The sequence below is a fragment of the Carettochelys insculpta genome, chromosome 24, assembly GCF_033958435.1.
Source record: "Carettochelys insculpta isolate YL-2023 chromosome 24, ASM3395843v1, whole genome shotgun sequence".
Lineage (NCBI taxonomy): Eukaryota > Metazoa > Chordata > Testudines > Carettochelyidae > Carettochelys > Carettochelys insculpta.
The window spans coordinates 16,208,118-16,221,065 of NC_134160.1; positions in this window are offsets into that span (position 1 = coordinate 16,208,118).

Consider the following 12,948-nt stretch of genomic DNA (forward strand, 5'->3'; position numbering starts at 1 on the left):
CCTTGTTCTCCACGGTACAGGCTAACCCGGCCGCCCTGATATTGTCCCCTCCAAAAGGACCCCAGTAAAAGTGCACAGGAGTCGCCTCGCCCCCTCCTTGTGGGCAAGTCCCCCCGAAAGGGAAGCCAGCCAGCCGCACTTCCACTCAAGGGGCGCTGGGGTCCTTTTCCCGCCGCTGGCATATTCTGGCCGTGCCCAGGTCGCGCCCGGCGGAGATCAGGGGCCCCCAGCGGTGAGGTGGGGCGGGAACACGCGGGAGGAGCCAGTCTCTGCCCCGGGGAGTCCTGGGCCCAGAGAGCGGATGTGAAGGGGCTTTGGAAGAGGAAAGCCAATGGAATTAGCCCCATGTCACAGATGGGAAAGCGAGGCCCAGCACAGCCTGGGGCACGGTGTGAACAGCAGAGCCAGATGGTCTGGTTTCCAGCTGGGGAGGCCCGGAGCAGGGCAGTTGCTCAGTCCTCCGTGCTAGTTGGCACACAAAGCCCTGGCTGAGAAGATATAGTGAGGATATGGCCTGTGTTGGGCGGGGGGGTGGACTTGATGACCTCCTGAGATCCCTTCCAGCCCTCAGATTCTATGGATCTCTGATTCTATGCCCCATGTGGGGGCAGTGACTCTGCAGCGCTGCATGTAAACAGGAACCCAGCAGGAGAGATGATGTTAAAATACTCAGTGACTGGCCAGGCCCAGCTGCCTTCCCGGAGTCCTGAAGTGGAGACCTGGGCAGACCCAGCTTCCTCGGGGTGCCCCGAAACTCCAGGGGCAGGGGGCTGTTCTGCCCCCCTTGTGAGAGTGTCCAGTGCCCTGAGGCTTCTGCGCCTTCCCAGTGAAGGCAGACTTGGCAGGCCCAGCCAGGGCATGGAGACCAGTGTTTAGAGAGAATTGATCTGCATTGACTCGCTTGGGGCAAAGGGTTATCAGGATTCATCCACGCTCCTCCTGCCACCTGGCTGCATTTCCTGCTCACAAATTACATCAGGCTGAGTCCTGGCTCAGCAGCTGGTGATCAGTTCTCGGCTGCTCCAGGCCCAGCACTGGGGGCTGTCCTCACTCTGCAGATAGGTAAAGTGAGGCACTGAGAATTATGCCCCCCGCCTCCCCCGCCAAGATGCACAGCAGCGGCAGGGAAAGAACTTGGGTATCCAGATCTCATCCCTAAACCCAAGTGTTGTGCTGATGCTGCCAGGTCTCCATATTCACATGGTGGTTTTCTTCTATGGACCACAAAGATGCATCATTATCTTTGCAACTAGGGAAACTGAGGCACGGAGCAAGGCAGGCCCAGCTATTCAAGACATTTTGGCACCTAAATCCCTGCCTGACCCAAGGCCATGGTGCGAGTGGCAGGACCTGGCTCCTGGCTTTGTTTTGCACCTTTTTAATGTCGCAGCCACAGAACGCCAGGCAAAGCAGATCCTGGGGGCCGGGTCAGAGCAGAGCAGAGATGTCCATGGGCAGGAAATGCTGTGATAGCCAGCTGTCATGGAGTGTGGGTGCCCCCAACCCTGCACCCCACCACAGCCAGAGGTGACTGTCACTCCACAGGGAGAGCAGAAGGGTTATTCGGCAATGGAGACACAGCATAGAACAGACCTGTCAGCACAGAAACCAGAAGCTGTAAGTACAATCCATCCTGGGGAAAGGGGGCCAGAGGGGTCCCTGAGCCAGGCCCTGGCCCTGGCCCTCCTTCCTCCCTTTCCAGCCAGACCAGACAGCCCCACTCAACGGCCCAGTTCCAGTTCTAACCAGCCAGGCCCCTCCCTCCCACCTTTTTCCTGTTTGCTGGGGAAGAAAGGTGTCACCTGGTTGTCTGGGTTACAAAGCCGGGGGGGGGGCAGTGCCTACATGTGAGAAGTCTTTACCCCAACACTCACATCATCACTATGCACTGATGCCGTGCCCAGGGAAACTGAGGCACCCACCTTGGATTGCTATGACACAGTAGGAAACACATGCAACCGAATCAGGGGAATGAAACTCTCACACACCCCACTTCAGCATCTCAGCACGCCTCCACGCCTCACGATGGGGCCCAGGGCCCGCTGTTACAACTGGTGATGTTGGGATCCCATTTAACATAACATAAGAACGGCCATACTGGGTCAGACCAAAGGTCCAGCTAGCTCAGTAGCCTGTCTGCCGACAGTAGCCAATGTCAGGTGCCCCAGAAGGGGCGAACCGAAGACAATGATCAAGCAGCAGCCTGACCTGGACTGAGGTGGCTCCGGGGTGTCTGCTGCTGGCTGTGCTTCAGCCCTGGTGCATCTCGTTGGAGGGCAGGAGGATGAGAGCTTTGTCCTCATTTCCCAACAAATGCCTTCTCCCTGCCTGGGCAGATCTGTGCAGCAGCCCGGCCTGGGCCTCTGCCAGCGGGTCTGTCACCTGGTATGGAGCTGTGTGTCTCACCAGGACCCGTGACTTTGCCACATGGTCCATGGGGCTTTGCACAGCACTTCCACACCCCAGGGCCATGCCCACTGGAAAGATGGCATGGCAGTGGTGTGGTCTATAGCCCACGTGCAGCCGGACACAGTGTAGGTTTTAGGAGCTCAAATGAGCACTTGCAGAGGGAGAACAAGGCAGCACAGTCTAGGTGACCACGCTGCCCTGTGCAAATGTGGGACACTCGCCTCCGGAGATGCTCTACTATGTCAGGGCTCCTTGGTGATGGAGGCTGGTGCCCCATGGTGAGGCACTGAGGATGGGGGCCTCACAGCCTCCCCGTGAGGGGGAGTGTAGGGTGGAGGCTCGGCAACCTCTTGGCAGGGATGTGTGTGCTGAGAATAGGGGCTTCACCAGCGGGGTGCGGGAAATGGGGCAGGGAACTGGGTAGCTGCCCTGTGGAGGAGCTTCCTTGGAGCAGGAGATGCCTCACCAATCAGGCAGCCATCCCATGGAGGGGCTCCCTGGCAAAGGGAGCTGCCTCCCCTAAGCATGGGGCACCAGGGGACGAGGCAGGTGTCCCATGGCAGAGCTTGCTGACGGAAGGGACTGACATCATGGGGTGTCAGGGAATGGGGCAGCTTCCCCATGGAGGAGGAGGAGGAGCTGCTGCCCCAAGGCACAGGGCACCAGGTAACAGGGAGCCTCCCCACAGAGGAGCTCCTGGGCAGTGGGGTCAAGGCATAGGGTGCCAGGGAACTGGGCAGCTGCCCTGCAGTGGGGCTCCCTGGCAGCAGAGGCTGCTGCCCTGAGACACAAGGTGCTGGGGAACAAGAGCCCCGCAAAATATGGGACAATTTTCCCATTTTCTTAACAAAGTTGGGATGCCTGTGAGATAGCTTAAATAAGGGACTTTCCTGGGGAAAACGGGATGGACGGTCACCTTAGCACAGTCCCAGTATTGCCCCCATGCTCCCACCCTGCCTGCACCCTTAGTATAGGGCAGCCACATCTGTGAAAGCAGCAGCCATCTCCTTCCTGCCCTGAGCCATGGACTGCGGACCCATTTGTGCAGCACCTAGCGCAGTGGGGAGCTGATCCCGGACTAGCTGCTGTGGGAGCATAAAGAGTAAATTATTACCGTACCGACGTCAGTGGTGAAAAGCACATTGCCTGGAACAAGACCTGACTTTTGCCTCCCAGACTTCACTCCATGCGTCTGGTATATGGACTTTATGAAACTTGGGGGGTAGCTCCTGAAGAGCACTTTGCGGGTTACTTGCGGCAAACATTCCCTGGGTTTCTAGTGCCTCAAAGCTCTCTAGCAATCCTTAACATTTGTGTTCCACATTCGTGTTCAAAGCATTGCCTGGATGTTAACTCACCAACCCTTGCAACAGCCCGGGCTGGGAGGCTGCTCACTGAGCTGAGCTAAGCAGTTCTTAGTATGAAATTTGTCAGGGGCAAAAATGCAAGGAGGGTGCCTTTGACACAGTTCACAACAGCTGTCAGTTTCACTGAATTGTTTTGGTTGGGAAAAAGTCCTACAAAACCCACGGGAAGAAATCAATGTGTTTCAGTTGTTTGGCTCAAAATGACACAACACCTCCTTTGTGTTGATGAGAAAAAAGGCCCAAACCTTTTTAAAATGGTCAAAAGGGCAATAAAACAGCCTGTTATCAAAACAAAATGTTTGATTCCAAAAAAAGAATTTACTTTTCAGTTTGCCAAGTGTGTGGATGATTTTCATTTTGCTCGGAGCCCAGTTTTTGGTTTTGTTTCATGACACATCAGCTATTTGTGATGCAGAGCTCCTTTGGCGCCAACAGGCAAAGGGTTCATTGCTCTTTACACGCAACTCCTGTCTCAGACCTGACAAACTCACTACACCTATGGGCTGATCTACCCTGGGAGCTTACATTGGCACAGCTACGTCTCTCAGGGGAGGAAAAAACCCGCCCTTGGAGAGGTGGAGCTCTGCTGACCTATCCCCCTGTGCAGCCAGCTCTAGGCTGATGGAAGAATTCCTGCATTTCCCACCCTTCCCCCTTGCTGAGCAAATACCTTATCTGGGAACTTTGTTTGTTTCCTTTTCTGAAGTGTTTGTAGGCAGCCCATGATTTGTCTGAATCTGTTTCTTACAAGAAATGCTTTGACTGCTAATCTCAGCAGCTACCTCTGGCTCCTTGGTCCATTTGGTATTATCTGTGTTCTGAGATCAGAATAGTTTGGGTGGCGGCAAAGATCTCACCCAAAGGATTTGCAGTTCTGGGTTGGATGAAGTTGATTCCAAGCTGTGGTTCCAGTGCAAACACTCACGTTTACAAGTGGCAAATACTGCTGTCCCTCCATGGGCTCCAAATATTGACTTTCAATGTGCTGATTTGCTGAACGCTCCTGCTCCCAAACACATCTCCAATGCCTTCCTCTGGAATGAGGCAAGAGGGGCATGAAAAACTGCCCTGGCAATTTCTTCTGATATTGATTTGGAGAGGGGTGGAGCTGCAGTTCTCATCTTCAGCTCCACAGTTTCCCCACTGCCCTGTATTACAAAGAGACCTCAGCTAGTTTTCATCTCTCCATTTCCTTCCAAAGCAGCTCTAATTTTCCAGTTGCCCACAGTGTTTGGACATTCCGTGTTCCAATGGATAGCATATGTGTTAGGTGTAATTTTCTTTCGGTAGCAACTTATCAACCCGACCCCGATCGCTCGATTGCTATCGCGGACCTTGTTTATCCAGGCAACGTTTGAGCCGGCATCTTTTAACATTTAGTTGTACTGGCATCAGATTGGCAGCGATGCATTGGATGGGATCAGGAGAAATATGCGGTTGCAAAGTCATTTGGTCAGGAAACGAAATGAAGCATGAAGCAGGAGTTGGATTCCTTCTTAGCAAAACAGCTAGAAGAGCATTATTAGGATACAAACCAGTGAGTGCAAGAATGATGGTCGCGCGATTCGAAGCAAAACCGTTCAACATCTCAGTCATTCAGGTGTTTGCACCCACGTCAGACAATATGGAGGAAGAGATTGGGCTATTCTATAACAACTTGACAAAGATGGTGGAGGAGATACCAAAGAAAGATGTGTTGATCATCGGAGGAGGTTGGAATGGGAACGTTGGAACAGATAATGAAGGTTGGGAGATACTCATGGGAAGGTTTGGATATGGAGAAAGAAACGAATGAGATGAGAAACTGTTAGAGTTTGCTACAGGGCATGAGATGGTGATTTGCAACACGAGATTCCAACAAAGGACTGTAGGAAACGGATGTGGTGATCGAATGACAGAAAGTCCAAGAACATGATAGACAAGATTTTGATAAGAAGACGGATAACATCAGTGCAGCAGTGCTGAACTTTCCAAGGAGCAGATACAGACTCAGACCACAGTCTAGTGATCGCAAACATCAAGATAAAACTCAAAAGAAAATGTAAGATGCAGTTTAAGAAAAGAAGAGATGTGGCGAGGCCATGTGAGGAAGAAACGGGGAATGCATACAGAGCAGTGCTTGAAGAGAAGATTAAGAATATTGCCACAGAGAAAGACTTAGATAAGAGAGTCGCAGGGACAGCCATCGCTATAGAAGAGAAAATTGAGCAGACTGTTCCAGAAGAAGAAAAGATCAATAAGAAGTGGATTACTCAGAAGACACTGAAGTTCGTTCAAGAGAAAAGAGCGTTGACGATCAGAAGAGATGTTTCTGAGGTGGCAGAACAGCAATATAGGATGAAATGCAATGAGGTAAGGAAAGCAGCCAGAAAGGATAAGGAGAAATGGTTAGAGGAGCAATGTGAAGATATTGAGAGGTATTATGGAGAATGTAAGACCAAGGAGGTGTATAAGACAATTAAGAATGTTAATAGGAAATGACAACCGAAGCAGATGGCGATCAAAGATGAGAATGAAGAAGTGCTCATGAACAGGGAGAAGATTGTGCAGTGATGGACAAGATATTGCACCAATCTATACAAGGCACAGTTGGACCCGAGTGTCTCAGAGAGACTGAAGAATTGAAAGAGAGATCTCCCCCGAGCATTGAGAGCGAGAGCGATATTTCAAAGGAGGAAGTAGAAAAAGCACTGAAACAACTAAAGAACAACAAGAGCCCTGGAAATGGTAAGATAACAGGAGAGATGATCAAATATGCCAGAGAAAGCATGATTCAGGAAATACACCGACTATGTAATATAGCATGGAAAGAAAGGAAGGTGCCTAAGGAATGGATAAGATCTGTGCTAGTGACAATACCCAAGAAAAGAAGTACATTGGAGTGCAAGAACTACAGAATGATTGCCTTAACGAGTCACCTAGGTAAGGTGCTGATGATGATACTGACTGAGAGATTAAGATTGCAGATAGAAGAACATATAGCAGACGAACAAGCGGGGTTCAGAAAAGATAGAAGTACCATACAGCAGATACTGGCACTAAGACTGATAGCGGAGAAAGCTTGATGAAAGAACAAGAACGTACACACTTGCTTTGTTGATTTTCAAAAGGCATTTGACAGTATAGATCAGAAAGTGACTTGGGCAGTGTTGGAGTCATATGGAGTGGATAGCAGACTGATACAGTTGTTGAAAGATATCAATGATAATGCGGAGGCAGTGGTGAGAATATGCGGGTAGTTGGGAAGTTGGTTTAAAACAAGTAGAAGTATGAGACAAGGAGATCCGATATCACCAAGTATCTTCATTGCACATCTGGAGAGAGAGATGGACAAGATCAAGGAAGAGGTAGAAGGGATATCTGTGCACGGGAAAAGAATTAACAACTTGAGGTTTGCAGATGAAATAGTTATCATTGAGGAAGATGAGGCATAGTAGTAGTAGTAGCAGGCATCCTTCAGTCTGCATAGACTATGGATCGCACCCTTTAAAGTTTCAATTGAGGACTTCATTTACAGCATCTGTTGTGACTATGAAGACCCACACAAGAGTGACAGTCCTTCCTGCATCTCTTGCAGATGTAGTGGGTGTCTGGCAAGTCCTTATTGTGCTTTCTGTGCGCTCGCTTCTCCTCTGCTAGCTGTCTGATCTTCATCTCGCCCTTCTGAAGGCCCTTGTGTAACCCCTGCCTCCATCTGCTGCGGTCGTCCGCTAGTTCTTCCCAGTTGTCCAGCTCGATGTCTACCTCTCTGAGGTCTCCTGGTGCCTCAGGCGCATCCTTGGAATATCATGGAAGGACAGAGTGACCAACACCGCCGTCCTCGAGCAAGCTGGAATGCCAACCATGCACACCCTCCTCAGGCAGCGTCGACTCCTCTGGCTTGGCCACGTCCACAGGATGAATGATGGAAGGATTCCAAAAGACATCCTGTATGGTGAGCTAGCCTCTGGCAAAAGACCTCCCGGACGCCCCCAGTTGTGCTACAAAGATGTCTGCAAGAGAGACCTCAGAGAGGAAGATAAGGAGAAGCTAGCGAAAATGGTGCAGGTATTAAACGAAGAAGGGAAGCAGTACGGACTGATTAGGAACATCGATAGAACAAAAACAATGGTATTTGGAGATAAGGAATTAGGAAGGAAGATCAGTGTTGATGGTATTCAACTACAAAATGTAGAGAAGTTCACGTATCTGAGGAGCAACATAATGTATGATCTAGACTGTAAGAAGGAAATAGAAATTAGAACAGCGAAAGCAAGAGTGAGTTTGAAGGCGATGGATAAGATCTGGAAAAGCAAACCAATTAGCTTAGGAATGAAGCTGAGTGTCTTGAAAACATGCGTAGTCAGCAACATGTTCTATAGATGTGAGACACGGGTGATAACAAAAGAGTCGAAAAGAAGAATATTGGCGTTTGAAAGGAGTTGTTATAGAAAAATTCTGAGAATAGGATGGATGCAGAAGGTCACCAATGAGGAATTATATAGGAAGATACAGCCAAAAGAGAACCTGCTGCAGAAGGTTATAACACAGAAGCTACAACTATTTGGACATGTTTGCAGAATGAACGACAAACGAAAAATCAAGACCCTGGTATTCGGCACAATGGACGGTTCGCATAGGAGAGGCAGACCCCACAGACAATGGATAGATGATGTAATAGATGGGTGCGGAGGTAGTCTACAGAAACTAAGCCACTCCGCACTGGATAGGGAAAGATGGAAGGAAATAGTGAGAGAGGCATCAGACACCAACAGGCACTGAGCCCACGGTTATTGATGTTGATGGTGTTGATGTAGTTTTCATCTGACGAAGCAGAGGGAAAAGGACCAGCCTAGGGGCAGAAAGATGAGCCAGTGGTTAGGAGGTGGCCTGCCATCGACTTCCTCTCTATTCTTTGACTACATCTCCACTAGCCCTGGAGATCAGGGTTTGATCTCCAGGGACACATGAAATTGACCTCTTAGGGGTCAAAAGACACAAGGATTAAGGGAGGTCGACTTGAGAAACTCTCCCGTCCATCTTCCCCAGTAGGAACAGCCACGTTAGCTGAGCACAGGTAGGTCGCGCCAAGTGACATAGTTGCCATAGCTGGAATTGCGTAGCTGTGGCCGACTTTGCCTGGTGCAGATATAGCCTGAGACAGGTTACTTGATGAGCACCTCCCAGAACAGATTCTGTTTTCCTAGTTGGGGGAGTTGGGGGCCAGTGGAAGCGATGCAGGGACGTGCTGAAGGCACACATGAAAAAGTGCAGCATTGGTGGCAATGCATGGGAGAACCTTGCCCAGCCTGTCCCTAGCAAACAGCAGTAATCTGTGAGCAGGTGGCACAATCTGAGAGGGAGCAAAGAGTGACAAAAACTACCCTGCAGCCCTCCAACATCTACCAGCGGCTGCCCCTTCCATGATAAGACCTGCAGCTCCAGAATAGGGCTGGTCAGCCAGCAACTGCCTCACAGCTAGGGGCTGACATGAGGACATCTGACGTGTTCTTGAGTGACCACAGAGAGACAGATTTGGGCCTGGTCCTCCAAAGCACTCAGGGCCCTCTCGTCCACTGAACGCTGGGGAATTTAGGAGTCTAAATACTTGTGAAGGTCTTGGCCTCAGAGTGTGATGGGGTTCTGGGGTCCCCCAAGCTCTGCACCCTGTCCGCAGGCAGGAGAGTCTCTCACTCAGCAGGAAAACAGCAGGTTTATTAGCCGACAGGACACAGCATCATACAGAGGAGTCAGTGCAGCAGGCAGAGACAGCCAGTCCAATCCATGCTGGGGAGAGGAGGCCCCGAGGGGCCCCCAGAGCTGGGGCCTTGCCCCCTCCTTTGTCTCTCTCTCTCTCCCAGCCCAGACTAACTGCTTCCCAACTCCCAGTTCCAATTCAAACCCCTCAGGCTCCACCTCCTCCTTTGTCTGCAGTACAAAGGTGTTAGCTGGTCATCAAGGTTACCCTCAGCAGGAGCCCCACACCCTCTGTGAGTCACTCACATACACACAGGTATCCCCCACTCCATCACAGGAGTCTAAATACTTGTGAAGGTCTTGGCCTCAGCCTGTGTGTGCCTCAGGCCCCTGGCTGTGCTAGGAAGGTACCAGCCCTGCCCTTCTCCACAAGGTCAAGTGCGGTGAGATCTAGGCAGATGTTGCTTCACAGCCCAGGCCACTGCCCTGGGGGCTTTGTAGCATGGAGCTGTCCTGAAGCCATAGGGGTGAGGTAGGTAATCTCAGGCACCAGGCTCAGAGGGTGCTGTATTAGACCCAAGTGAAGTTTTTTCTCTATCTAAAAAAATGTTTTATCTGTAAAAGGGGCAAGTGACGGGGGCGGCCCCAGATCGGCCAGCCACATCCCGGGCCCAGGCGTAACCCTGCCGCAGCTCCTTAACCTTAGTCCTGACGTGGTCCGGAGTGCGGGCAGGGTTTCCCCGGGCGGCCAGGCCCTCAGCCAGCCGAGCGAATGCATCCACGTTCCGCTTCTTGCTCCCCATTACCTAGAGCACCTTCTCCTCGCTCCAGAGCCCCAGCAGGTCCCGAAGCTCAGCCTCTGTCCAGGAGGGGCCCCGCTGCCGCTTGCTGCCCTGGCTGCCAGCCTGGGAGCCCTGGCTCCCCTTGGGAGGGTCCCCTGGGGGCGCTGGGGGGGCTGCTGTGCTGTTTTATCTCTGGGGCCATCGCTCCAGGCCAGCCCCTCAACGGAGGACCGACCGGCCCCATGGTGGGCAAGACGGCGGACCCAGCACCAGCCGCCGGCGACGGACCCCCAGCTGCTGGCCCTCCACCACCGGCAGCTGGAGGTCGCGGAGCAGCGCCTGCGGGTGGAGAAACGCCGCCTCCATCTCCAGGAGCAGGCACTGGCCTGGTGCCAAGAGGCATGGGGGGGCCTACATGGAGACATTCAACCGCATAGCGGACTACCTGGCCGCCCCCCATGCCGCGCCAGCCGCCGCTGCGCCCGCCCTGACTGCTCCACCCGCCGCGCCACCCGCTGCTCCGCTCGTCGCCGTGCCGTCCGCAATCACCCCGACACCCGCCACCGAGGGCCGTTCCGCCGAGGGAGACCTGGGGCCAGCTGACACTCGCCGGACGTATCTGCTGGTCCGCCCGGCCCCCAGCCAGCCCCCGATAGGGCTGCGGCTGAGGTGGGGCTCCCGGCCGCCCACCCCCAGTGCTGGACTATAGGGGCATGGGGCCCAGGACGTGGCCACCCTCCTTGTATATAGTTGGTATTTATTTATTTGTGCCCCCCGTTTGCCCAGTCCCCCCCACGTAAATAGTTCTCCCCTTCCTTGTTATCCCTGGTTTTTTTTGTTAATATATACGTACACTTTTCATATTTAAGTTAGTTAGAAGTTCCTGTATATAGTTTGTATTAGTTAGTTATAGAACAGAGTTGAAAGTAAACCAGTTTGATTTCACAAACAAGTGTCTGCTTTTATTTTTGCAGGAAAAGTGTGGGGGGGGTGCTGTTGGGTGCTCCGTGGTGTGGGCGTAGGGGCAGGGAGTGTTGTGGAGGATGGGGGGGGGGCGCAGTGGGGGGGCCTGGCAGCGTTCACCCCGCGGCCTCATCGAAGTGGGCCCGCAGGGCCTCCCGGACCCGGGTCCCTTCGGGGTCCACCTGGCGACTGGGGGCAGTGGGTGGCTGCACATCGGCCCTGCCGGCCTCCACAGCCCAGTCCTGAAAAAAGGCCTCCCCCTTGCTATCCACCAAATTGTGCAGGGCGCTGCACGCACCCACAATCTGGGGGATGTTGGTGGGGCCCGCATCCAGGTGGGTGAGGAGACATCTCCAGCGCCCTTTGAGGCAGCCAAATGAGCGCTCCACCACCTGGCGTGTGTGGTTCAGGCGCTGGTTGAAGCGCTCCTGGCTGGCAGAGAGATGGCCCGTGTACGGGTGCATGAGCCAGGGCCGGAGGGGGTATGCTGCATCTGCGATGACGCAGAGGGGCATGGTGGTGTCCCCCACAGGGATCTCCCACTGGGGGATGTAGGTCCCCGCCTCCAGCCGGCGGCACATGCCTGAGTTCCGGAAAACCCAGGCGTCGTGGGTGCTGCCAGGCCAGCCCACATAAATGTCCTGGAAATGGCCCCGGCTGTCCACCAAGGCCTGGAGGACCACTGAGTGGTAGCCCTTGCGGTTTATGTAGCGTCCTCCACTGTGCACCGGGGCACGGATGGGGATGTGAGTCCCATCCAGAGCCCCGAAGCAATTGGGGAAGCCCAGCGTGGCAAAGCCCACGATGGCAGCATCCGGGTCCCCCAGCCTCACGAGCCTGTGGAGGAGCAGGGCGTTGATGGCGCGCACGATCTGCAGGGGAAGCACATGGGAGAGCACCAATGAGGGGTGAGCGGGGTGTGTGTGGCCCTTCCCTGCCAGGGCCCCCCTTCCCTCCCCTGCCCTGCCCGGGCCCCCCTGCCCTGCCAGGGCTGCCACCCCCGCTCCCCCTGTGGGTCCTCTTACCTCCATGAGGACAGCCCTGACGGTGGCCTTGCCGACGCCAAACTGCTGTCCCATGGATCGGTAGCTGTCTGGAGTGGCCAGCTTCCAGACAGCGATGCCGACCCGTTTCTCCACAGGGAGGGCACGCCGCATGTTGGTGTCCTGGTGCCTGAGTGCGGGGGTGAGCCACTGGCACAGCTCCATAAATGTCTGCCGGCTCATGCTAAAGTTCCTGAGCCAGCGGTCGTCGTCCCACTCCCCAAGCACCAGCCGCTCCCATCAGTCGGTGCTGGTGGGGTAGCTCCACAGCCGCCGGCGTGTGAGGCGGGGGGAGGGGGTCAGGGTGCTGCAGGGTTGGGGGTTGAGTCCTCCTCCCCTGCGGGCCGCTCCTCCTCCGGTGTGGCAAGGAGGTGCTCAGCTGCCTCCCGCATGGCATGGAGCAGGGCGAGCAATGCTCCTGCAGGGGCGGCTGGGTGGACCTCTGGCTGCTGCTGCTGCTGCTGCTGGGGGTCCATGACTGCGTCGCCCGAGGTCTGTGTGCCTATGGCTCTGCAGACCGCGTGCTGTGCAGGCTGAGTGTGTCTGGGAGGGGCCCTTTAAGGGAGCGGCTAGCTGTTGCCCCGGAAGCGCTGGCCCGCCCTGTGACCCTGTCTGCAGCTGTGCCTGGCATCCCTATTTCGATGTGTGTTACTTTGGCGTATAGACGTTCCCTCGCTGCGCCTATTTCGATGTGGTGCTGCGCAACAT